This window comes from Elephas maximus, chromosome 10 (genome assembly GCF_024166365.1).
Source record: "Elephas maximus indicus isolate mEleMax1 chromosome 10, mEleMax1 primary haplotype, whole genome shotgun sequence".
In the NCBI taxonomy this organism is placed as follows: domain Eukaryota; kingdom Metazoa; phylum Chordata; class Mammalia; order Proboscidea; family Elephantidae; genus Elephas; species Elephas maximus.
The window spans coordinates 28,944,844-28,969,732 of NC_064828.1; the positions used below are offsets into that span (position 1 = coordinate 28,944,844).

The following is a 24,889-nucleotide window of genomic DNA, read 5'->3' on the forward strand; positions in this document are numbered from 1 at the left end:
TAACAAAAGAGTATAAACATTATATCTTATCAAAACATACAGCAAAACACGTATTAAAATTCAATATCACCCATTTTTAAATATCTTAGTAAAACAGGGATAAAAGAATTACTTCTTAACTGATAATGAGGTTTTATTTAAAAAAAAAAAAGCTACATTAAATACACTTAATATTTTAATTTGAAAGTTTTTCTCTTTGAGATTGAAAAGGAGACAAGAATGCTCATTGTAAACACTTGCGTTTAAAATTGTACTTGAGGTTCTAGCCAGTGCAATTAGGCAGGAAGAATAAAGCTACAAGGAGTAGAAAGTTAGGATATACAATTGGAAAATTGTATACATTTATGTGTAATATCTAAAAGAAATTAAAATGGTATAATTCTATATGTATAATACCCAAAATAATCTCCCATGAAAATGTCACATTTAATAGGTGAATTTTTAAAAATCATTGAATATGACCCAATATACAAATCTTAATTTTATTTCTATATATCAGCAACAAAAGCTATTAAATATTTTAATGGTATTACTTATAATGGCATCAAAAAATTATCGAATGCCAAAAAATAAATCTAACAAAAGATGTACAAGGCCTCATGACAGGAAAAAAAAAAATTGAAGATTTATATAAATGGTGGTTATATTATTTCATGAATTGAAACTCAGTATTGTGAAAGTATCAATTCTCTCCAAATTGCTCTATGGGTTTAATGATATACCAACCAAAATTCTGGCAGTTATTGTTAGGAAAATTAACAAGCTAGTCCTAATTTTTTTTTTCTGGGTTAGTCCTAATTTTAGTTGAAATAATCATGAATAGAGAATGGGCAAATAAATTCCAGTATATTCAGACAATGTAATACTATATAGCTATAAAAAAAAAGTGAAGAAAAAGGAAGAGGAGAAGGGAAAGAGATACGAAAGAGAGGAAGAAAAAATATATAGGTGGATGACGTATATTTCCAGATATCAAGACTTATTACAAAGGTAATGACATTGTGATATCAGGGCAAAGGCAAGCAAATAGGCCAATGGAACCAATTAGCAAGTCCAATAAAAGACCCACAGTATAAAGTCACTTGGTGTATGACAAAAGTGACATTACAGTGAAGTTACAAAGGAATGGTCTGGAAGTGAAAAAAGGAATGAACTCTAGGGAGGTTAAATATGTGAATAAATAAAAAACAACTGACTGTTTATACAATAATTATAATATCTAGTGGGATTTATAACATAAGTAGAAATGAAATGTATGAATAACTGGGTTTAAACCATTGTTACCATCTTAAATTGTTCAGGAGGTGGTAAAAGTGTTAATTTAAGGTGTACCAAAACCAAACCCAAACCCATTGCCCTCCAGTCAATTGCAACTAATAGTGACCCAATAGGACAGAGTAGACCTGCCCCATAGGGTTTCCAAGAAGCACCTGGTGAATGTGAACTGCCGACCTTTTGATTAGCAGCCTTAACGCTTAACTGCTGCACCATCAGGGCTCCAATTTAATGTGTGTATAATGTATAGACTGTAATAAATTAAGGATGCATATTATAATTACTAGAATAATTATCTGAGACTGTATAACTAAAAAGCTAACAAAGGAAAACAAAATAATAAAATTGCTGGGATAATCCAAACAAGAAAGAAGGAGTAAAGGAACGAAGAACAAATAAGACAAATAGAAAAGGAATAGCCTATCAGTAATTAAAGCCTGGAAGTAAAAATTTACAGACGTCAGTTGTGTGAGGAAAACACACCTCCAGAGAATATAAACAATGTACATTTTTAGCATTTTATAAACTCAGTGAAAAAGACTTCTCCTGTAAACAAAAAGCAGCTCCCTGTAAATCCATACAGACATCCCACCATTGACTTTTTAACACACTCTTTCTGCCTTCATTCTAGAGGTCAATTTACTCTAAACTTTATGAAGACTATGGATGGAAGAAAGGTTGCTACTCCAAGGACTCTGGAGCACAAACCATCCCAGGGAGGGACTGAAGACTTCACAGAAATCTCTAAGATACAACTTTAATTGCACCCCTTGAGAATCTCAACAACACTCTCTTCTGCAGCCTTCACCTGCCCCTCCTTTTTGAAATTGCCTCGTGAGTTCATACCTCAGTGTTTCCATCAACTCTGAAGCAAAAGTAACTAATCTATAAAAATCATCTGATGAACTTTCTCTGCTGGGCCAGACAGTAGAAAGATATGGGTGCCAGTGGTTGACTGAGGTCTTGAGGAAAATACCAAACTGGCAATTAAGGCCCACACCTCAAGGACTGATTATAGGGCTATGCTTCTTTCTATTGGCTATCACTATTGCCCAACAGAAGTACCCTGTTGCTATAACTTTCTCTTTTGAGCCCCTCAGGAAGGGAGGAAAGAGAGATTCATTGGTTAGCATTGTTATTTCCTTGGATTTTGAATAACATCCAAGTGTGCACTAGTGATCAGGAGAAGTTTCAAGGCTGAGACCTCTGGGTTTTGATTCCCTGTAAGCGATTGAAAACCATCAACGAGGGTATTCAGACACTGTTGAGAGCTATGTCCACACTTAGTCCTGTCAGGAGGGGTGAGTAACTTTTCTCCCTATCTATCCTTGGCTGGATTTTTCCTGAGACATCCTCTTGGGCACTAGCTCCAGTGGAATCACCTTTCACTGTTAATATAGTTTTGCAAAGTTTTGTGGGTTTTATATTTCTGGATACATGATTTCATCCACAATAATCGGGTATATTATAATAAGCTGATGACTGAGGACCCAATTACTCAGACATTCCTCAGCTTAACGCTCCCTTAAACTTTCTTGCCTCATGAGTTACAAAAGAATGCCTCATTTTGCAGAAAATTGATAAATTTTATAATTTGGTATTAGAAGACTGTTCAGTGTGGTACATAACTCACCTTCTACAGTGTCAATACCCCAGTTAATGCAATGCCCTTCCTTTAATCATTTATTTTCTGTGTATTGAATTGTGAACATTAATGTATTTTCATGTCTTCTTACTTATGTCATATCCAGCTGTGTGTTTCTGAGGCCAGAATATATAAGAAGACTAGTAAAATAAATCTGAGCAACGGAGAGAGCTGACTGTAGCTTTGTTACATGATACATTGGAACGGGGTAGCTTCTTAACCCAGTCTGTTAAATTCACTTAAATTTATTGTTTGTTATTTAGGTTTGTAAGTGATTTTTTTAACTAAGTGATTATGCTAAACATTTTTATCCCAGTTACATTGTAATCACGTTTGTTTGTAGCATTATTATTTATATTCTAACAGCTACTTTTTTTTTTTAGGTCCTCATATATTGCAAGCACTGTGCTAGGCATGTGTTCAATTCCGTTTTCACAAGAGTTCTGCAAGATAGGTGTTAACTTGCCCAGGATCACACAGTAGGTCATACAGTACTTGAACTCAAATCAATGTGATTTTTTTAATTTTCCTTTAAGTATGTGACATACCAGAACTGCTGAGTTCAGCTGGATTGAATCAGATAAGGAGACCTGGTGGTGCAATGGCTAAGCACTCAGCTGCTAACCAAAAAGTTGGCATTTTGAATCTACCAGCTGCTCCTTGGAAACTCTATGGGGCAGTTCTACTCTGTCCTATAGGGTCTCTATGAGTTGGAACCGACTTGACAGCACCTAACAACAACAACATGGAAATACACAGGGAATTTGTCTTATATGTAGTAGGGTTTTGTCTGACTGGTTTCAGCATATGGTAGGTATCAAAAGTGTATCTACAATATTCATCATCAAAAACTAGGGCACTCTTCATTGGCTAATCTAATCATTAATATTCTAATAATCTTAAATTTATTTTATAGGTCAAGCATAAATCTATCACTAGGGGTTGATTCAATTTATACAATAGAAGACAATACAGTGGTTGAATTAATGATGTAGAGCCATGCATTTTTTTTTTTAAGTGAAAGTTTACGAATCAAGTCAGTCTCTCACACAAAAACTTATATACACCCGGCTACATACTCCAATTACTCTCCCGCTAATGAGACAGCCTGCTCTCTCCTTCCACTCTCTCTTTTCCTGTCCATTTCATCAGTTTCTAACCCCCTCTACCCTCTCATCTCCCCTCCAGGCAGGAGTTGCCAACATAGTCTCAAGTGTCCACCTGATCCAAGAAGCTCACTCCTCACCAGCATCCCTCTCCAACCCATTGTCCAGTCCAATCCATGTCTGAAGAGTTGGCTTCAGGAATGGTTCCTGTCCTTGGCCAACAGAAGGTCTGGGGGACATGACCACCGGGGTTCTTCCAATCTCAGACCATTAAGTCTGGCCTTTTTATGAGAATTTGGGGTCTGCATCCCACTGCTCTTCTGCTCCCTCAGGGGCTCTCTGTTGTGGTCCCTGTCAGGGCAGTCATCAGTTGTAGCTGGGCACCATCTAGTTCTTCTGGTCTCAGAATGATGAAGTCTCTGGTTCATGTGGCCCTTTCTGTCTCTTGGGCTCGTAATTACCTTGTGTCCTTGGTGTTCTTCATTCTCCTTTGCTCCTGGTGGGTTGAGACTAATTAATGCATCTTGGATGGCTGCTTAGTAGAGTTTAAGACCCCAGATGCCACTCTTCAAAGTGGGATGCAGAACGTTTTCTTAATAGATTTTATTTTGCCAATTGACTTAGATGTCCCCTGAAATCATGGTCCCCAAACCTCTGCCCCTGCTACACTGGCCTTTGAAGCATTCAATTTATTCAGGAAGGAAACTTCTTTGCTTTTGGTTTAGTCCAGTTGTGATGACCTCCTCTGCATTGCGTGTTGTCTTTCTGTTCACCTAAAGTAGTTCTTATCTACCAACTAATTAGTGAATACCCCTCTCCCACCCTCCCACCCTCCCTTGTCTAGTAACCACAAAAGAATGTTTTCTTCTCAGTTTAAACTATTTCTCAAGTTCTTATTATAGTGGTCTCATACAATATTTGTCCTTTTACAACCGACTAATTTCACTCAGCATAATGCCTTCCAGGTTCCTCTATGTTATGAAATGTTTCACAGATTCCTCACTGTTCTTTATCTATGCGTAGTATTCCATTGTGTGAATATACCATAATTTATTTATCCATTCATCCATTGATGGGCACCTTGGTTGCTTCCATCTTTTTGATATTGTAAACAGTGCTGCAATAAACATGGATGCACATATATCTGTTCATGTAAAGGCTCTTATTTCTCTAGGATATATTCTGAGGAATGGGATTGCTGGATCGTATGGTAGTTCTATGTCTAGCGTTTTAAGGAAGTGCCAAATCAATTTCCAAAGTGGTTGTACCATTTGACATTCCCACCAGCCATGTATAAGTGTTCCAAACTTTCCACAGCCTCCCCAACATTTGTTATTTTGTGTTTTTTGGATTAATGCCAGCCTTGTTGGAGTGAGATGAAACCTCATTGTAATTTGAACATTTCCTCATGTGTCTGTTAGCTACCTGAATGTCTTCTTTAGTGAAGTGACTATTCATACCTTTTACCCATTTTTTAGTAGGGTTATTTGTCTTTTTGTAGTTGAGTTTTTGCAGTATCATGTAGATTTTAGAGATCAGAAGCTGATCAGAAATGTCATAGCTAAAAACTTTTTCCCAGCCTGTTGGTAATCTTTTTACTCTTTTGGTGAAGTCTTTCAATGAGCACAGGTGTTTGATTTTTAGGAGCTCCCGGTTACCTAGTTTTTCTTCTGCATTCCTAATAATGTTTTGTATACTGCTTATGCCATGTATTAGGGCTCCTAACGTTGTCCCTATTTTTCGTTCCATGATCTTTATCATTTTAGATTTTATACTTAGGTCTTTGATCCATTTTGAGCTCGTTTTTGTGCATGGAGTGAGATATGGGTCTTGTTTTATTTTTTTGCAGATGGATATCCAGTAATGGCAGCACCATTTGTTTAAAAGGCTGTCTTTTCCCCCATTTAACTGTTTTGGGGCCTTTGTCAAATATCAACTGTTCATATGTGGATGGATTTATATCTGGATTTTCAATTCTGTTTCACTTGTCTATGTATCTGTTTTTGTACCAGTACCAGGCTGTTTGGACTACTGCGGTGGTATAATAGGTTGTAAAATCAGGTAGAGTAAGGCCTCCCCCTTTGTTCTTCTTTTTCAGTAATGCTTTACTTATCCGAGGCCTCTTTCCCTTCCATCTGAAGTTGGTGATTTGTTTCCACTTCTCATTAAAAAATGTCGTTGGAATTTGGATTGGAATTGCTTTAAATCTATATGTCGCTTTTGGTAGAATAGACATTTTTATAATGTTAAGCCTTCCTATCCATGAGCAAGATATGTTTTTCCGCTTATGTAGGCCTCTTTTGGTTTCTGGCAGAAGTGTATTGTAGTTTTCTTTGTATAAATCTTTTATATCTCTGGTAAGTTTTATTTCTAAGTATTTTATCTTCTTGGGGGCTACTGTAAATGGGATTGCTTTGGTGATTTCTTCTTTGATGTTGTTTTTCTTGATGTAGAGGAATCCAGCTGTTTTTTGTATGTTTACCTTGTATCCCAACACTCTGCTGAACTCTTCTATTAGTTTCAGTAGTTTTCTTGAGGATTCCTTAGGATTTTCTGTTTATAAAAAAAAAAAAAAAAATTTTTTTTTTTTAATAAGATCATGTCAAATAGGGATAATTTTACTTCTTCCTTGCCAATCTGGATGTGCTTTATCTCTTTATCTAGCCTTATTGCTCTGACTAGGACCTCCAGTTCAATGTTGAATAAAAGTGGTGATAAAGGACATCCTTGTGTGGTTCCTGATGTCAAGGGGAATGATTTCAGACTGTCTCCATTTAGGATGATGTTGGCAACTGGCTTTGTATAAATGCACTTTATGAGGAATTTTCCTTCAATTCCTATTTTGTTGAGAGTTTTTATCATGAATGGGTGTTGAACTTTGTCAAATGCCTTTTCTGCATCAATTGATAAAATCATGTGATTCTTGTCTTTTGTTTCTTTCATATAATGGATTACATTAATTGTTTTTCTAATGTTGAAGCATCCCTGCATACCTGGTATGAATCCCACTTGGTTATGGTGAATTATTTTTTTGATATATTGGTGAATTCTATTGGTTAGAATTTTGTCAAGGATTTTTGCATCTAAGTTCTTGAGGGGTATAGGTCTGTAATTTTCTTCTTTGTGGCATCTTTACCTGGTTTTGGTATCAGGGGTATGTTGGCTTCATAGAATGAGTTTGGGAATATTCTGTCCTTTTCTCTGCTCTGAAATACCTTTAGTAGTAGTGATGTTAACTCGTCTCTGAAAGTTTGGTAGAAGTCTGCAGTGAAGTCCTCTGGACCAGGGCTTTTTTTGAGGGAGTTTTATTATTACCTTTTCAATCTCTTCTTCCGTTATGGGTCTATTTAGTTGTGCTACCTCTGTTTGTGTTAGTTTAGGTAGGTAGTGTGTTTCTAGGAATTCATCCATTTCTTCTTGGTTTTCAAATTTGTTAGAGTACAATTTTTCATAGTAATCTGATATGATTCTTTTAATTTCAGTTGGGTCTCTTGTAATATTGCCCATCTCGTTTTTATTTGGTTTATTTGCTTCCTCTCTTGTTTTTCTTTTGTAAGTTTGGCCAGTGGATTATCAATTTTGTTGATTTTTTTCAAAAAACCAGTTTTTGGTCTTGTTAATTCTTTCGATTGTTTTTCTGTTTTCCATTTCATTTTGTTCAGCTCTAATTTCTATTATTTGTTTTCTTCTGATGTCTGTTGGGTTTCTTTTGTTGCTCTCTTTCTTTTTGTTCAAGCTGTAGGGATAATTCTTTGCTTTTGGCCCTTTCTTCTTTTTGCATGTGTGCATTTATTGATATAAATTGGCCTCTGAGCACTGCTTTTGCTGTGTCCCAAAGGTTCTGATAGTAAGTATTTTCATTCTCATTGGCTTCTCTGAATTTCTTTATTCCATCCTTAATGTCTTCTATAATCCAGTCTTTTTTGAGCAGGGTATTGTTCAGTTTCCAAATGTTTGATTTCTTTTCCTTCCTTTTTCTGTTATTGATTTCCACTTTTATGCCCTTATGGTCAGAGAAGATGCTTTGTAATATTTCAATGTTTTGGAATCTGCTAAGGGTTGCCTTATGATCTAATATGTGGCCGATTCTACAGAATGTTCCATGTGCACTAGTAAAGAAAGTATACTTGGTTGCTGTTGGGAGGAGTGTTCTGTATATGTCTCTGAGGTCAAGTTGGTTGATTGTGGCATTTAGATCTTCCGTGTCTTTATTGAGCTTCTTTCTTGATGTCCTGTCCTTCACCGAAAGGGGTGTGTTGAAGCCTCCTACTATTATTGTGGAGCTGTCTTTCTCACTTTTCAATGCTGATAGAGTTTGTTTTATGTACCTTGCAGCCCTGTCATTGGGTGCATAAATATTTAATCAGGTTATATCTTCTTGGTATATTGTCCCTTTAATCATTATATAGTGTCCTTCCTTATCCTTTGTGGTGAATTTAACTTTAAAGTCTATTTTGTCAGAAATTAATATTGCCACTCCTGCTCTTTTTGGATTGTTGTTTGCTTGAAATATGTTTTTCCATCCTTTGAGTTTTAGTTTGTTTGTGTCTCTGAGGTGTATCCCTTGTAGGCAGCATATAGACGTATCTTGTTTTTTAATCCATTCTGCCACTCCCTGTCTCTTTATTGGTGCATTTATTCCATTTACATTCAGAGTAATTATAGATAGATATGAATTTAGTGCTATCTTTTTTATTTTTTTTTGTGTGTGTTGTTGACAGTTTCTTTTTCCCACTTAATTTTATGTGCTGAGTCAGTTATCTTTATATATTGTCCTTTCCTCATATTTGTTTTTGTTCATTTTGTTTCTGCTGAGTCTCTATTTTTTTCTTGTATTTTATTTTGATAAGTAGGATCGTTCGTCTCCTTTGTGGTTACCTTATTGTTTATCCCTATTTTTCTAAATTTAAAACTAAGTTTTATTTCTTTGTATCGCCTGTTATCTTCCTCTCCATATGGAAGGTGTACGATTACATTTCTTAGTCCCTCTTTATTATTCTAATGTTGTCTTCTTTTATATAATAACATCAGTGTTACCCTGTTTTGAGCTTTTTTTAAATAATCTTCCTTTGTTTTTTTTTGGATTTCCCTGTCTGGGTTGACTTCTGGTTGCTCTGCCCAGTGTTCTAGTCTTGCGTTGATACCTGATATTATTGATTTTCTAAGCAAAGAACTCCTTTTAGCATCTCTTGTAGTTTTGGTTTGGTTTCTACGAATTCCCTAAACTTGTGTTTATCTTGAAATGTCTTACTTTCACCTTCATATTTAAGAGACAGTTTTGCTGGATATATGATTCTTGGCAGGCAATTTTTTTCTGGCAATTTTTTAAACATGTCATCCCATTGCCTTCTTGCCTGCATGCTTTCTGCCCAGTAGTCCAAGCTTATTCTTATTGGCTCTCCTTTGTAGTTGGCTTTTCATTTATCCCTCACTGCTCATATAGTTCTCACTTTACCTTTGGTTTTGCAAAGTTTGTTTATGATATGTCTTGGTGACTTTCTTTTAACATCTACCTTATGTGGAGTTCATTGAGCATCTTGGATAGATATCTTCTCATCTTTCACGAAATCAGGGAAGTTTTCTGCCAACAAATCTTCAACAATTCTCTCTGCATTTTCTGTTATCCCTCCCTGTTCTGGTACTCCAATCACTCATATGTTATTTCTCTTGATAGAGTCCCTCATGATTCTTAAGGTTTCTTTATTTTTTTAATTCTTTTATCTGATTTTTCTTCAAATATATTAGTGCCAAGTGATTTATCTTCAAGTTCATTAATTCTAGCTTCTACTTGCTCAGTTCTGCTCCTCTGACTTTCTATTGTCTATTTCTTTAATTTTATTGTTAATCTTCTGAATTTCTGATTGGTGCCTGTTTATTGATTTTTCCAGCTTATTAAACTTTTCATTATTTTCCTGAATTATCTTTCTAATTTCTTCAGTTGCTTTATCTGTGTGTTCCTTGGCTTGTTCTGAGTATTGTCTCATTTCCTTCCTGATGTCTTAAAGGGTTCTGTATATTAAATTTTTGTATTCTGCATCTGGTGGTTCCAGGAATGCACTTTCATCTAGAAGATCCCTGGATTCTTTGTTTTGAGAGTCTGTGGAGGCGATCATAGTCTGTTTCTTTATGTGACTTGATATTGACTGTTGTCCGAGCCATCTATAAGCTATTGCATTAGTTTCTGCTTGCTTAGTGTGTTGTAGCTGCTTGCTTCGTGTTGTTTTGGTATACCCTATGGGTTGCTTGAGTGAGCTAGCTTGATTGTTTTCTCCTTTGAAGCTCTGGTGTCCTGTCCCCAGCTGGCTGGAGCTGTTATCAGGTATATCCGTCTAGGAGTCCATTCAGTTTTCTTGTATGAATTCAGCTCAGGTTTCCAGGTATCTGATCATCAAGTGTGTGGTACAGGTTCTGTCCTACAGTCTTAGAGAGGCACGGGTGTTTGGCATATATACCGGTATCTGATTGCAGCAGGGGCTCACGCTCTGAACCAGGCAGGGGGCTGAGAGCCGACCCCTGAGTGTCTCTGAGGAGTGCACGTCCCTGTTCCCTAGAGAGTGCAGGTGGATGGGTTCTGCAGATGGACCATGGGCAACCATAGTTTTTGGTTGTAGGGACTGGGAGGTACCAGTTATCTTTGGACCCCTGTCGTGGGTGGCTGGGTGACCTGAGTGAGCCATGCATTTTTACATGGAAAGAAGACTAAAAAGTTTTAAGTTAAAATAAAAGGTTATAAAACAACGTATTTTGGAAATCTCATTTTAGTGTTTTTTTTAAAAATAGAGGAACACAATACTCCAAAGACATAAAATTGCTTTCTCCAGGAACAGGGGTGATTTCTCATTTTTCTTTGTCTGTGTCCATATTTTTTTTATGTTCTTAATATTAAAAAGACATATTCTATTTTAGAAAAGTAAATTTTAAAAACTGTGGTGTTAATAAATTAAAATCTCAAGGCATAACCGCTTTAGACTATTTTAAATTTTGTACCAAATAATATATATATATTTTAATGCAGTAGATTTTATTTTTTAGAGCAGTTTTAGGTTGACAGAAAAACTGTGCTAAAAGTACAGAGAATTCCCATACATATATCCTCCAACCATTTCCTGTATTAGTAACATCTTTTTTTAAATTTACACAAAATAATATTAATAAACATCCTTGCATTTGGAAGAGGCTTGTTGAATATTTTTTACATATATGTTTTGTGTATCACCAACCAGAAAGAAAAAAAAAATCATGTGTGCTCAGCAAGAAGAAACGATCTTTAGCAACATTTAGAGATATGTCATGTTTACTTATTTGTTTGTTTGATTTTGATAAATGGTCTTTCCAAGCTTATTAAGATTCTGAGTTTCCTGCAGATGGGATTACAGTCAGAAACACAGAAACCTATCGTGTGCAATATCTGGATAGCACAAGGATGATTACTTCTAAGCACCCAAACCATGTATTTTGAAAGGAATTATTTCAAATGAGATTTATGATAAAATTATTTACAACACTGTATTTGTTTAGGGTAGCACAGATGCATTTGATAAATTACAGGGGTGTAAAATAAAAGCTTGAAGTAAAGCAAATTTCAAGGAATATCCTGAGATAACCATTAGCTCTCTACTCTCCAGGAAAATATTGCTATGACCTTTCCTCTTGGCTTCTAGTGTTAAGACTTGTAATTCACTAATATGTTACAAGAGAAAAGTATTCTGATGTGAGCAACACAGAGAAGCAAGAGATTAATGGACATTCACTCCTCCAGGTTATCTGAGAAGTGTGTCAAGTACTTTCCTTTGGGTAAGAGATGTCAAAAAACAGTCATTCCACTCCTAATAAGAAGTAACTTAGACTTAGAGTGGTGCTATCAAAATAAATAAATATGGGTGTGAAAAAGAAACACAAATTGATAGTCACTTTGCTGCCTTTCACAGAGGTGAGAGGGTGATGTTTCTGAGTTTTCAAAATTTAAAAGGGGAGAGAGAATTTTTTAAAAATCTAACTCATTGATGAAGAAAACCCATAAAATATAAAGCTTCTATTGTTATGAGCTCAAGTTTATTGAAATTTAGAATCTGTAGGATCATTGATGGGTGGTTTTTAAGGAAGAGTCAGAGGGTGGATTATTCCAAACTAATTCCCAAATGGCCAAAATATGTGCCATGCATAGGCTTCCTACACATTTCTCAGGAAGCAAAACAACTTGTATAATGGTGTTCTCTGTCTTCTCTGCAGCCCCGGGATTCATGAACAATTCAGTGAAAAGCACCATGACTGAGTTTGTCCTTCTAGGCTTCCCTGGTGGCCAGGAGATGCAAATTTTCCTCTTTTCACTATTCTTTGGGGTCTATATATTTACCATGATGGGAAATGGCACCATTATCTGTGCTGTGAGGTGGGATCAACGACTCCATACCCCAATGTATATTCTCCTGGGGAACTTTGCTTTCCTTGAAATCTGGTACATTACCTCCACTGTGCCTAGTATGTTGGCCAATTTCCTCTCAGAGACAAAAACCATCTCTTTTGTTGGCTGTTTCCTGCAGTTCTACTTTTTTACTTCCCTCGCTACAACTGAAGCATATCTCCTCTGTGTCATGGCATATGACCGGTAGCTCGCCATCTGCCACCCATTGTACTACCCAACCATCATGACCCTACGACTCTGCTATCTCTTGATTTCTCTTTGCTGGGCGTTTGGGTTCCTTAGTTACTCAGTCTCCACAGTGCAATTCTCTCAATTGTCTTTCTGTGGGCCCAACGTCATTGATCACTTTGTGTGTGACATGGACCCACTGATGTCTCTGTCCTGTGCTCCAGCTCCTATCACTGAGATTGTCTCCTATATCCTGAGCTCCCTCATTATCTTCCTCACTCTTCTATACATCCTTGGGTCTTATATCCTTTTACTGATAACTGTGTTAAAAGTCCCTTCAGCAGCTGGTCGGCAAAGGGTTTTTCCACCTGTGGATCTCATCTGACAGTGGTGTGTCTATTCTTTGGGGCCCTCTTGGCAATGTATGTGAGCCCCACATCTGAAAACCCAGCTGAACTTCAGAAGATTATTACTTTGTTCTAGTCTGTGGTCACTCCCTTCTTAAATCCTCTGATTTACAGCTTACGTAACAAGGAGATCAAGTCTGCTTTGAAGAAAGTCTTGAGGATAAAATAAGCATAATCTATGTGAGACCAAGCAGGCCACTGTCCGCACATAAAGGATCACTTAAGAAAGACTTGATTTCAGCTGCCAATGCACACTTTAAAGAAAATATTTTCTCAGTGGGGCCCTTCATTGATTTATGCTTCAGCTAACCAGGAAGAGCTATAATTATAACTGACTTAAATCTAACAACTCTATTTTCAACATGGGCAATCCCAGTAGATACAAGGCCATTACATCTGTGGTATTTCCCAATGTTTTAGCTTTGATTACTGGAGGGATGGGATGTAGAAGTTCAGAGAGCTGTTATCCCAGGTGGATCATCATTGGTGTACTCAAGGCTTTTCTTAACACAGTCTAATATTTTAAAAAGTGAATATGAAACAAATTTTAATGCCTAATGACTACAGAACTAAAGGATTTAGTAACAGAACACCCTTCTAATTTCCTTGGTTCTTGATGGTCAAGAGTCTTCCAGACTAGGGACAAACTGAAAGTTTCATGCTTACGTAAGTAGTAAATGTTTAAACATTAGAAAAAGTAGTAGTCATTCTTTCATTGGGCAACAAATACTATTGGGCAACTACTATGTTTCAGGCGCTCTTCTAGGCACTAGAGAGACGCTATAACCAAAGCAGTCAAAAAGCACCTCCCACGTGGAGTTTACATTCTAGTTAGGGAGAGAGGAACAATAAATAACTAAAATACATAGCATGTCAGACATAGATAAGTGCTATGGAGAAAGGGGAAAGAGGGTAGGGAGCATAGGCAAGAGGGCTGAAATTTTAAATAGGGTGGCCAGGGAAGGTCACTCTCAGAAGTCAAGATTTAAGCAAAAACTTGAAGGAGGTAAGGGAGTGAGCCATGTAGACAGCTGAGGGAAGAGTATTTCATGCCGAAGCAAGTTCTCTACAAAATTTTGAGGCAGGAGTGTGTTGAAGTAACACCACGGAGGTTGGTTTGGCAGTAGAGAGAATAAGACAAAGACTATTGGAGATCAAGTCAGAAAGTGACCAAGGAGGCAAATTGTTCAGGACGTTATAAATCATTTTAAGAACTTTTATTTCTGCATGAGATGAGAAGCCTTTGGAAGGTTTTGAGCAAGTGAGTAACATAATTGTATTTACATTACAAATGTTCAACTCCTTGGATGTTTTGTTGGTATTAGACTGCAGGTTGGAGGTTATGTGAGATTGCATCTGAGATGAAACCCACATAGGATCTTAAGGATCCCATTTTACTATTATTTCTACTGTAAAAATGACTAAGTCCTAATGCCCAGCTAGTAAGATTAGATAAAATAGCAACTTTCATTGAAGATGGACATAATGTAATAATTTTACAATTCAAATCATTCTTGTTTGAGTCCCCTAAAATTGCTCCATGAAATGGTACTATTATGAAGGGCTACAAAGGGAAAATTTGTATGAACAAAACTTTCATGTATATATGACTCATTCTACTCCTTAATACCTAAGCAATATGTTTGATTAAAGAAACTCTCCTTCATGATTTTTATCTTTTTTTACATCGTGCAATCTACATACATAGACGTCTCTGATTATGCTGAATCATACTGTTGAAGTAGCCTGGATAACTTTAACCAGTAACTTGTTGCTGTTAAGTTAATCCAACTCATGGCAACTACATGCGCTACACAGTAGAAATGCCCCATAGGGTTTTCTTAGCTATATTGTATAAGTAAGCAGATCATGAGACCTTTGCTCCATGGTTCTGGTAGTGGATGTGAACCACCAAACTTTAGATTAGTATAAAAAACACAAACAAAAACCCAAACCCATTGCTGTTGAGTTGATTCCAACTCATAGTGACCCTATAGGACAGAATAGAACTGCCCCATAATATTTCCAAGAAGCAGCTGGTGGATTGCAACTGCCAACTTTTTGGTTAGCAGCCAAGTTCATAACCACTGCTCCCTAGTAGCCAATCAGAAACTGCTTGCACCACCCAGGGATCCAGGACTCCGACCTAGAAGTTGAGTAATTTTTCCTAAACACTATGCCTGCTGTTCAAGAAACTGTCATCTAATGGAGGGTAAATCCAGGCAGAGTAGCTTAGGCTAAAGTGTTACCTTAAACGTAAAAGTGAGATATAATTGTATAGTGTGGTTGATTTTGCTTTTATAAAAAAAAATAATAATCAACTCCCTGTTAGAATAGTAGTTTGAATAGCATTTATCAGCAATGCAGCATTGTGAAGAAGTTCTACTCTGTGATTCTACATGTCCTGCATACATAATGACAAAAGAGGGGGAGAGGGCACACTCAGCAAAATTGTGATGGTTTGGAAATTTTCCTTTAGTATATTCAGCATTTTCACCTCATTCTATTTTTTTTTAATATTTGTACTTAGTTATAGTTAATAAGTGGAAAATTCAAATTATTTTACTCTAAATCATTTTTACCCCCACCCCTACCCCCCCCAATAGAACCATGTAAGGAATCCCTTTGTTGTACAAATGGTTAACACACTTTTTTGGAGATCAGCTACTGTGGAAAATGATATGATACTTCCTTAAAAGACTAGAAATAGAAATACCACACAATCCAGCAATCCCATTCCTAGGAATATATCCTAAGGAAAACAAAAGCTGCCACTTAAATATAGATACCCACACCCATATTTGCTGCATCATGATTTACAATAGCTAAATGATGGAAACAACTTAATGTCCATCAACAGATGAATGTATAAACAAATTATAGTACATACACACAATGCAACACTATACAATGATAAACAACAATGAATCCATGAAATATCTCACAACATGGACCAATCTGGAAAGCGTTATGATCAGTGAAATAAGTCAATCACAAAAGGACAAATACTGTATGAGACCACTTTTACAGGGATGCTGGTGAGACGTGAGCTTCTTGGATCAGGTGGACACTTGAGACTATGTTGGCATCTCCTGCCTGCAGGGGAGATGAGAGGGTGGAGGGGGTTAGAAGCTGATGAAATGGACACGAAAAGAGAGAGTGGAGGGAGAGAGCGGCCTGTCTCATAGGGTGAGAGTAATTGGGAGTGTGTAGCAAGGTGTATACGGGTTTTTGTGTGAGAGACTGACTTTTTTGTAAACTTTCACTTAAAGCACAGTAAAAATTATTAAAAAAAAACAAACTCAAGAAAGTTTTACACACAGAAAAAAACAATCTTTGATGGTTAAGAGGGAGGGAAAATAACTAACTAGACAGTTGTTGTTAGGTGCCTTTGCGTCGGTTCTGACTCATAATGACCCTATGTACCACAGAATGAAACACTGGCTGGTCCTGCGCCATGCTCACAATAGTTGTTATGCTTGAGCCCATTGTTTCAGTCACTGTGTCAATCCATCTTGTTGGGGGTCTTCCTCTTTTCCCCTGACCCTCTACCAAGCATGATGTCCTTCTCCAGGGACTGATCTCTTCTGACAACATGTCCAAAGTATGTATGACACTGTCTCGCCATCCTTGCTTCCAAGGAGCATTCTGGTTGTACTTCTTCCATAACAGATTTGTTTGTTCTTTTGGCAGTCCGTGGTATATTCAATATGCTTTGTCAACACCACAACTCAAAGGCATCAATTCTTCTTTGGTCTTCCTTATTCATTGTCCAGCTTTCACATGCATATGATACTACTGAAAATACCATGGCTTGGGTCAGTCACACCTTAGTCTTCAAGGTGTCCTCTTTGCTTTTCAACACTTTAAAAAGGTCCTTTGCAGCAGATTTGCTCAATGCAATGCCTCTTTTGATTTCTTGACCGCTGCTTCCATGGGTGTTCATTGTGGATCCAAGCAAAATGAAATCCTTGACAACTTCAAATTTTTCTCCATTTATCTTGATGTTATTTATTGGTCCATTTGTGAGGATTTTTGTTTCCTTTATGTTGAGGTGTAAACCATATTGAAGGCTATGGTCTTTAGTCTTCATCAGCAAGTGCTTCAAGTCCTCTTTACTTTCAACAAGCAAGGTTGTGTCATCTGCACAATGCAGGTTGTTAACAAGTCTTCCTCCAGTCCTGATGCCATGTTCTTCTTCATAAAGTCCAGTTTCTCGGATTATTTGCTCAGCGTACAGATTGAATAGGTGTGGTGAAAGGATATAACCCTGACACACAACTTTCCTGAGTATGAATCACGCAGTATTCCCTTGTCCTGTCTGAACGGCTGTGTCTTGATCTGTAAATAGATTCCTAATGAGCACTATTAAGTGTTCTGGAATTTCCATTCTCCACAATTTGTTATGATCCACACAGTGAAATGCCTTTGTGTAATCAATAAAACACAGGTAAACATCCTTCTGGTATTCTCTGCTTTCAGCCAGAATCCATCTGACACCAGCAATGATAGCCCTGGTTCCACATCCTCTTCTGAATTCAGCCTGAATTTCTGGCAGTTCCCTGTTGATATACTGTTGCAGCTGCTTTTGAATAATCTTCAGCAAGATTTTGCTTGTGTGTGATATGAATGATATTGTTTGATAATTTCCACATTTGGCTGGATACCTTTCTTGGGAATATGCATAAATATGGATCTCTTCCAGTTGGTTGGCCAGGTAACTGTCTTCCAAATTTGTTGGCATAGATGAATGAGCACTTCCAACGCTGCTTTCGTTTGTTGAAACATCTCAATTGGTACTCCATCAATTCTTGGAGCCTTGTTTTTTTGCCAATGCCTTCAGTGCAACTTGGACTCTTCCTTCAGTACTCTCGGTTCCTGATCATATGCTACCTCCTGAAATGCTGGAACATCGACCAGGAACTAGATAGTAGACAAGCGTAAACCTTGATGAAGGAAAAGACAGTATACAATATATGGGAAATCAACAAAACTTGACCAATGTGAAGCCATAGAAGCTTCCTAGGCACATGCAAACACCTTGAGAAACTGAGTTACTGGGGCTGAGGGCTGGGACCATGGTCTTGGGGAATACCTAGCTCAGTAGGCATAATATAGTTCATAAAGAAAATTTTCTACATTCAACTGATGAATAGAGTCTGTGGTCTTAAAAGCTTATGAGCAGCCATGTAAGGCACATCTCTTGGTCCCATCCCATCCAGAGAAAGGGAGCATGAAGAAAACCAAAGACATAAAGGAAATATTAGTCCAAAAGACTAATGGGCCACATGAACCACAGCCTCCACCAGCCTGACCCCAGAACAACTAGACAGTGTAAAGCTACTACCATTGACTGCTCTATAAGACTCACAATACAGGGTGAAGAAAAATGCAGAACAATATTCAAATTCACATACACACATACAAGAAAAAAACAGACACTGGTTTGACAGAGACTTGAGGAACTCCTAAGATAATAGCCCCCCAAACACCCTTTTACCTCAGAACTGAAGCCACTCCTGAAGTTCACCTTTCAGCCGTATATGACACAGTTTTATAAAGTAAACAACAACACACATAAGGAAAGTGCTTTTAAGTTTAATTGTGTATACAAGACCAAATGGGCAATGCTTGCCCAAAAGCAAAGATGTGAAGGCAGGAAGGACAGGAAAAATGGATGGATGGGAACCAGGAAAGATGGGGAGGAATTGCAATCAACATCACAAAACAATTTGTGTAAGAACTGTTGAATGAGAAACTAATTTGCTCTGCAAGCTTTCACCTAAAGCATAACCCACCCCCCCCCCAAAAAAAAAGGAGTTTCAAGTCCACCCAAAGTCATCTTGGAAGTCACACCTACTTCCCCAAAAAGTCAGCCATTGAAAACCCTGTGGAGCAGAACACAGTTCTAAACTGAGACACATGGGGTCGCCATTAGTCAGAATTAACTCCATGGCAACTAGTTTGGATTTGGTTTATATGATGTAGACTTGTTTTTCTCTTTCATGGATTTTTCTAAAGTAATTTTTTAAAACTTTTTAAAAAATTTATTGTACTTTAGGTGAAAGCTTACAGCACAAATTAGTTCCTCATTCAAAAATTTAGGCACAAATTGTTTTGTGACATTGGTTGTAATCCCCACAATGTGTCAGCACTCTCCCTCTTTCCCTTTCCACGCCGTTCATCAGGTTTTCCTATCCCTTACTGGCTTCGCATCTTCTTTTGGGCAGGTGTTGCCCATTTAGTCTCCTGTACTTTATTGAACCAAGAAGCAAGTTCTTCATCTTTGTTACTGTTTTATAGGCCTGTCCAGTGTTTGGCTGAACGGTGGACTTTGGGAGCGGCTTCAGTTCTGAGTTACCAGAGTGTCTGAGGGCCACATTCTTGGGGGTTCCTCCAGTCTCTGCCAGACCAGTAAATCTGTTTGTTTTTTTTTTTTGTGTGTGTGTGAATTTGAATCTTGTTCTACATTTTTCTCCTGTGCTGTCTTGAACCCTCCATTGTGATCTCTGTCATAGGGGTTGGTGGTGGTAGCCAGGCACCATCTAGTTCCTCTGGGCTTAGGCTGACGGAGGTTGTGGTTCATGTGTTCCATGAGTCCTTTGGACTGGTATTTCCCTTGTGCCTTTGGTTTTCTTCATTTTCCTTTGCTCTCAACATGGTAGGACCAATAGATGTACTTTAGACAGCCACTGACAAGCTCTCAAGACCCCAGTTGCTACTCACCAAAGTTGGATGTAGAACGTTTTCTTTATGGACTCTATTATATCAATTGAGTATGATCCCAGACCTCAGCCCCAGTAACTAGGTACTTCAAGTTGTTTGGATGTGTCTAGGAAGCTTCTATGGCTTTGCTTTGGTCAAGTGGTGCTGACTTCGCCTATAATGTGTACTGTCTTACCCTTCGCCAGCGTTAACTCTTTTGTTTTATCTAGTTAGTGGTTTCTCCTCTCTACTCTTTTCCTCCCTGGAAACCATCAAAGATTATTTTTTTCTATGTGTAAAATCTTCTGTTGGATTTTTATAATAGTGGTCTCATGCAATATTTGTCCTTTCATGGTTCACTATTTCACTCAGCATAAAACCCTCAGATTCATCCATGTTTTAGACGTTTTGAAGATTCATCATTGTTGTTTATTTATGTGCAGTATTCCACTGTGTGTATGTACCATAATTTGTTGATCCATTCACCTATTGATGGGCACTTCAGTTGTTTTCATTTTTTTGCTATTGTGAATAATGCTGCAATGGATATAAATGTGCATATGTGTATTCATTTGATGACTCTTATTTCTCTAGGATATATTCCTAGGAGTTGGATTGCTAGATTGTATGGTATTTCTATTTCCAGCTTTTAAGGAGGTGCCATATCATTTTCCATAGTGGCAGTGCCTTTTACATTCCTACCGTTAGTGCATAAGAGCTCCAGTCTCCATGAAACTCCTCCAACATTTGTTATTTTCTGTTTTTTTTTTTAGGGCCAGTTATGTCAGGGTGAGACAGTATCTGATTGTAGTTTTGACTTGCATTTCTGTAATAGTTAATGGAAACCCTGGTGGTGTAGCGGTTAAGAGCTACATCTGCTAACTAAAATGTGGGCAGTTCAAGCCCACCAGGCACTCTTTGGAAACTCTATGGGGCAGTTATAGTCTGTCCTATAGGGTCGCTATGAGTCAGAATCGAAGGCAATGCTTTTTTTTTTTTTTTTTTTTTAATGGCTAAAGGTCGTGAACATTTCCTCATGTGTCTGTTAGCCTCCTGAATGCCTTCTTTGGTGAAGTGTCTGTTCATATCCTTTGCCCATTTTTTAGTTGGATTATTTGAGTTTTGTTATTGAGGTGTTGAAGTATTCTACAGAATTTAAGATTAGACACTTGTTGAATATGTTGCAGCCAAATTTTTCTTTTCCCAGTCTGTAGGTTCTTTTTTTTTTTTTTTTTTAACTCTTTTGGTGAAGTCTTGTGATGAGGATAAGTGTTTAATTTTTAGGAGCTCCCAGTTATCTAGTTTTTCTTCTGGTGTTTGTGCATTGTTTCTTATGGTTTGTATTGTATTTATGCCATGTATTAGGGCCCCTAGCATTTCTCCTATTTTTTCTCCCATGATCTTTATCATTTTAGGTTTTATATTTAGGTCTTTGATCCATTTTGAGTTAGTTTTTGTGCCTCATTCTATTCTTGTTTCCCCATCCTACCCTCTAGCTTCCAGTTGCTTCTCTATTACAAATTCAGAAAGAACTTCCTATCATCATTTATAAGTTTTCTGAAAAGTCCTTCACGCCAGTGTGCCTACTCTCTTGGGTATTTGTATTCTAAAATTCTTATTTCTAGTTGTCAAATAAAAAAAAAAGTTGTTTCTTCTATGTTTCACCTGCCCTTGAGAATATATTTTTGGGAAGGGGGAAAAGCTAGGGAGCTTGGTTGCCCCAGAGGAATGGCAATTTCTCCAAGCCCTCTCCAAGCCCCAGGGGAGGAAATTCTAATTTAGGAATGATGTTTCCATGACAATCTTGAGAGAGAAAATGGGAAGTTGGAAATCAACACTTGAGGCTCTTGAACTACTTGTAATCATAATTATTTTACTTAATAATTGACAAAACAGTTATAGTCATTATTTTATATCATCCTCATTATCCCATATCCGCCCTATAGGGCATACAGGAAAAGTGAGTATGTATTTAATACTTGAAGAAACTGGAGCTCACCAAGCTGTTACATCTAATAAGTGAAAATACTCAGATTAGAACTCAAATTACCTGTGTCCCAGTTTTCTTTCCGTTACCCCTACCTTCTCTTTAGATTCAACCCTGCTCTCACCCAGTGTCCCTCTTTATCCCAGGGCACCCACACTCATAAAATGTCTGAATAATCTTTTCCACCATCTTCTTGCCTATCCTAGGACTCTTTCAAAGGTCTCTCCAGTTGCTTAAATCCAATCCTGCTTTTCCAGATACTAGATCTTAGTCCCACGCTCAACGTTACACACACCTCAGCTCAAAATGCCTATTATGCTTACAAATGTCATTCTTATTCCTCTGTCCAAGCTATACTCATTTGATTCCTGACCCTACTAACTCTAATGCTCTATTTTCTACCACAGTGGTTATCAAACTTTGGTGTGCACCACAAACACTGGAAAGCTTGTTAACACAGATTGCTGGGCCCCACACTCAGAGCTTCTGATCAGTAGGTCAGGGTGGGGCCTGAAAATGTGCATTTCTAACAAGTTGTCAAGTGATGCTAATACTGCTGGTGCAGAGAATACATTTTCAGAAAACTTACACTTCTTCATCCTCACTTTTAAACTCAGCCATGGTCCCTACTTGAGCTCTTATAGCTCAGATTGAATTCATCTTTCTCTCAGGTCCTCAGGTTCTCTGCCTCATGTTGTTTGCCCTCCTTCCACTGACATCACTGAAAGAATTCATACTTCCCACCTCTGAACCATTTACAGTGCCAAACTTTCATTTTCAGTAATATTACATCATGTCAACCAACAGCTTTACAAATTTTCTTTTACAGAAGACTAACTTTTTCAACCAAATGCTTTCAAATCGCATTTAAAATTGAAAAAGATTATTTTATATTAAATGTTTCAAAATTAAATTATGTATAGACAAAGTTTTTTAATGTAATTGCTTATTGGTTAGTTACCAACAATGAAGTAAGTCTATTTTCGAGAGAAGATCAAACACACAGTCACACTGTGATCTCACCTCCCCCATCAGCCACCACTCCCCACCCCCCACGCCCACCCTCTCCACTGCCCACTCTCTTCACCTTCCCCCCTTTCAGGAGATTCGCTCCTTAGAGGATGACGTCTTCACTAAAAAGAAAGTTTCTCTGGCCTCTCTGGATAATTACCCTGATCTCTGTGTCTCACTAGTCCAGTCTCTGGGGGAAATATACACAAATATAGATCAGATTAGATCTAAGCACGGGGATGCCTCCCAAGGAGCACACTGGGGAGCTATGGGTCCTTTCAGGTGAGACTTGTAAACACTGAATTATCACTGACCTGAAAAATAAATTTCATTTTGTTCAGAGCACTAAAGGCTCTTTACACTGTAAGGAAGCAAGTCTCTGAAGCCACAAATAATGTTCTCCGTCCCTGACTTAGTTTTTAGGTCATGTTAATAAGGAGAGCCTTGTGGCTGGAGCTTCTCTCACAACTTTCTTTTGGAGCCAGAAATGCCACCAGGTACATAAGGAATGTGCACGCATCAGTGTATCACCGCCAGTAGCACCACTGCTGTCAGAGCTTAAGAGCATGCTGGCCCTTCTGTAAATCCGCTGAGTCTTCATTCCTTTGTTCTTTATAGGACTCTGCAGTTCTCTTCTCCCAAGACATCCCTGAGAAGTGCTCAGGGTGATATAGTCACATTCAAACTCACAAGGTACCACAGTGTGCCCACCATGCAGCTCACTTAAGGAAAATGATGCTCAGATGTCTTGGGTATTATTTTTTGGCCACTACATTTCCTTCCATTAGAATGTAGTCTGAATCTGGTAATCAGAACAATTGTTGTGGAGTCAGTCCAAATCATGGCGACCCCATGTGTGTCAGAGTAGAACTGTACTCCATCGGGTTTTCAATGGCTGATTTTTCAGAAATAGATAACCAGGTGTTTCATTCAAGGTACCTCTGGGTGGACTCAATCCTCCAGCCTTGCAACTAACATCCAAGTCCATTAACTCTCTGTATTACCCCGGGAATCTGGTAGGGCTTTGTTTTTAATATTGGTGCAATGTAGTTTTCATTGATGGATTATCCTTCATCAAGAGAAATTAAAGCAGGTCATTCTTACATTTTTCAAGTTGTTGTCACGTGGCAAGGGGAAACTGAGAAAGAATTAGCCCAGTAGACTCTCTGGTCCTTTAGATTTACTGTAATACACAAATATGAAAGGAAGAAGAACCTTTTCACTTATAACTTAAGAAGTGAATGCTCTTTGCTGGTCAAATGTCTTAAATTCTCAGCAAATGTTTGGTTATCAGGGAGGGTTTGGCTCCCTTTCTAGTTCATACAGGATGGATTGCCTGAGCTCTCTCTTCCTCCTCTTCTCTGCAGCTACCCATTTGTATGAACACTTATGGTGAATAGAAAGATAAATGAGGTAAATTTACTTTTCCCTTTGAGCTACCAATAGATGTACTTTGGAGTTAGTGGCAGTAGAAACAGATCCAGTCAGATTTCAGATTATCTGTGAAGTTCATTTATCCACCTTACCCATCTTTCTCTAACCCTGTATTCCATAGATAACAAGATTTCACTGCAGCATAAATCATGTTGACAAAGTCTCAGACATTATGAAGTCAAGTGACCAGCTGGCAGTCAAGACTTACAAGATCTGGTTCCAGTCAGGGCCCATAATTTGGGATAATATTTCTGTTCTTGATGCCAAAAACTGCCTGGGCTGTGACTAAGGTAAGTTAATTTGTGTCTCATATTTCTGCCTATTGTCTCAAAAAGTCCAAAATATCTATTTTTGGATGCACAGGTGTACTATATTATAATTGCCCCCTCACCATCTCCCTATCTGCTAATGGACATAATAGCTACTAATGAACATTTCAGTAAGCATAAAGCCAAGTACGTGCTTTAGGGGGAGATTATTGCCCTCTGGAAAAACCTAGAACTCTGTAAACCTCTCTTAGTGGGGCAAAGGAGGAAGGACTATTCTCTAGCACCAGTAAACATAGCAATAAATGATGCCCATTACCCACAGGGGACCTTCCACTTTTTTCCCCACTTTTTATTACTGTCCTTTCCCTACCTGTTCTCTCTCCATGCTATTTGGTGCATAGGCATGGCTGTCTGATTAGTATTTAATCCTGAGCGAGAGGAACTTAGATGTTTTCCTCCC

At 37.8% G+C, this 24,889-nt stretch overlaps 1 pseudogene; it reads left to right on the plus strand.

Moving 5' to 3' along the window:
• The first annotated feature begins 12,266 nt into the window (after window positions 1-12,266).
• LOC126083581 (olfactory receptor 11H4-like) lies at window positions 12,267-13,192 on the plus strand (annotated as a pseudogene).
• The last annotated feature ends 11,697 nt before the right edge of the window (window positions 13,193-24,889 follow it).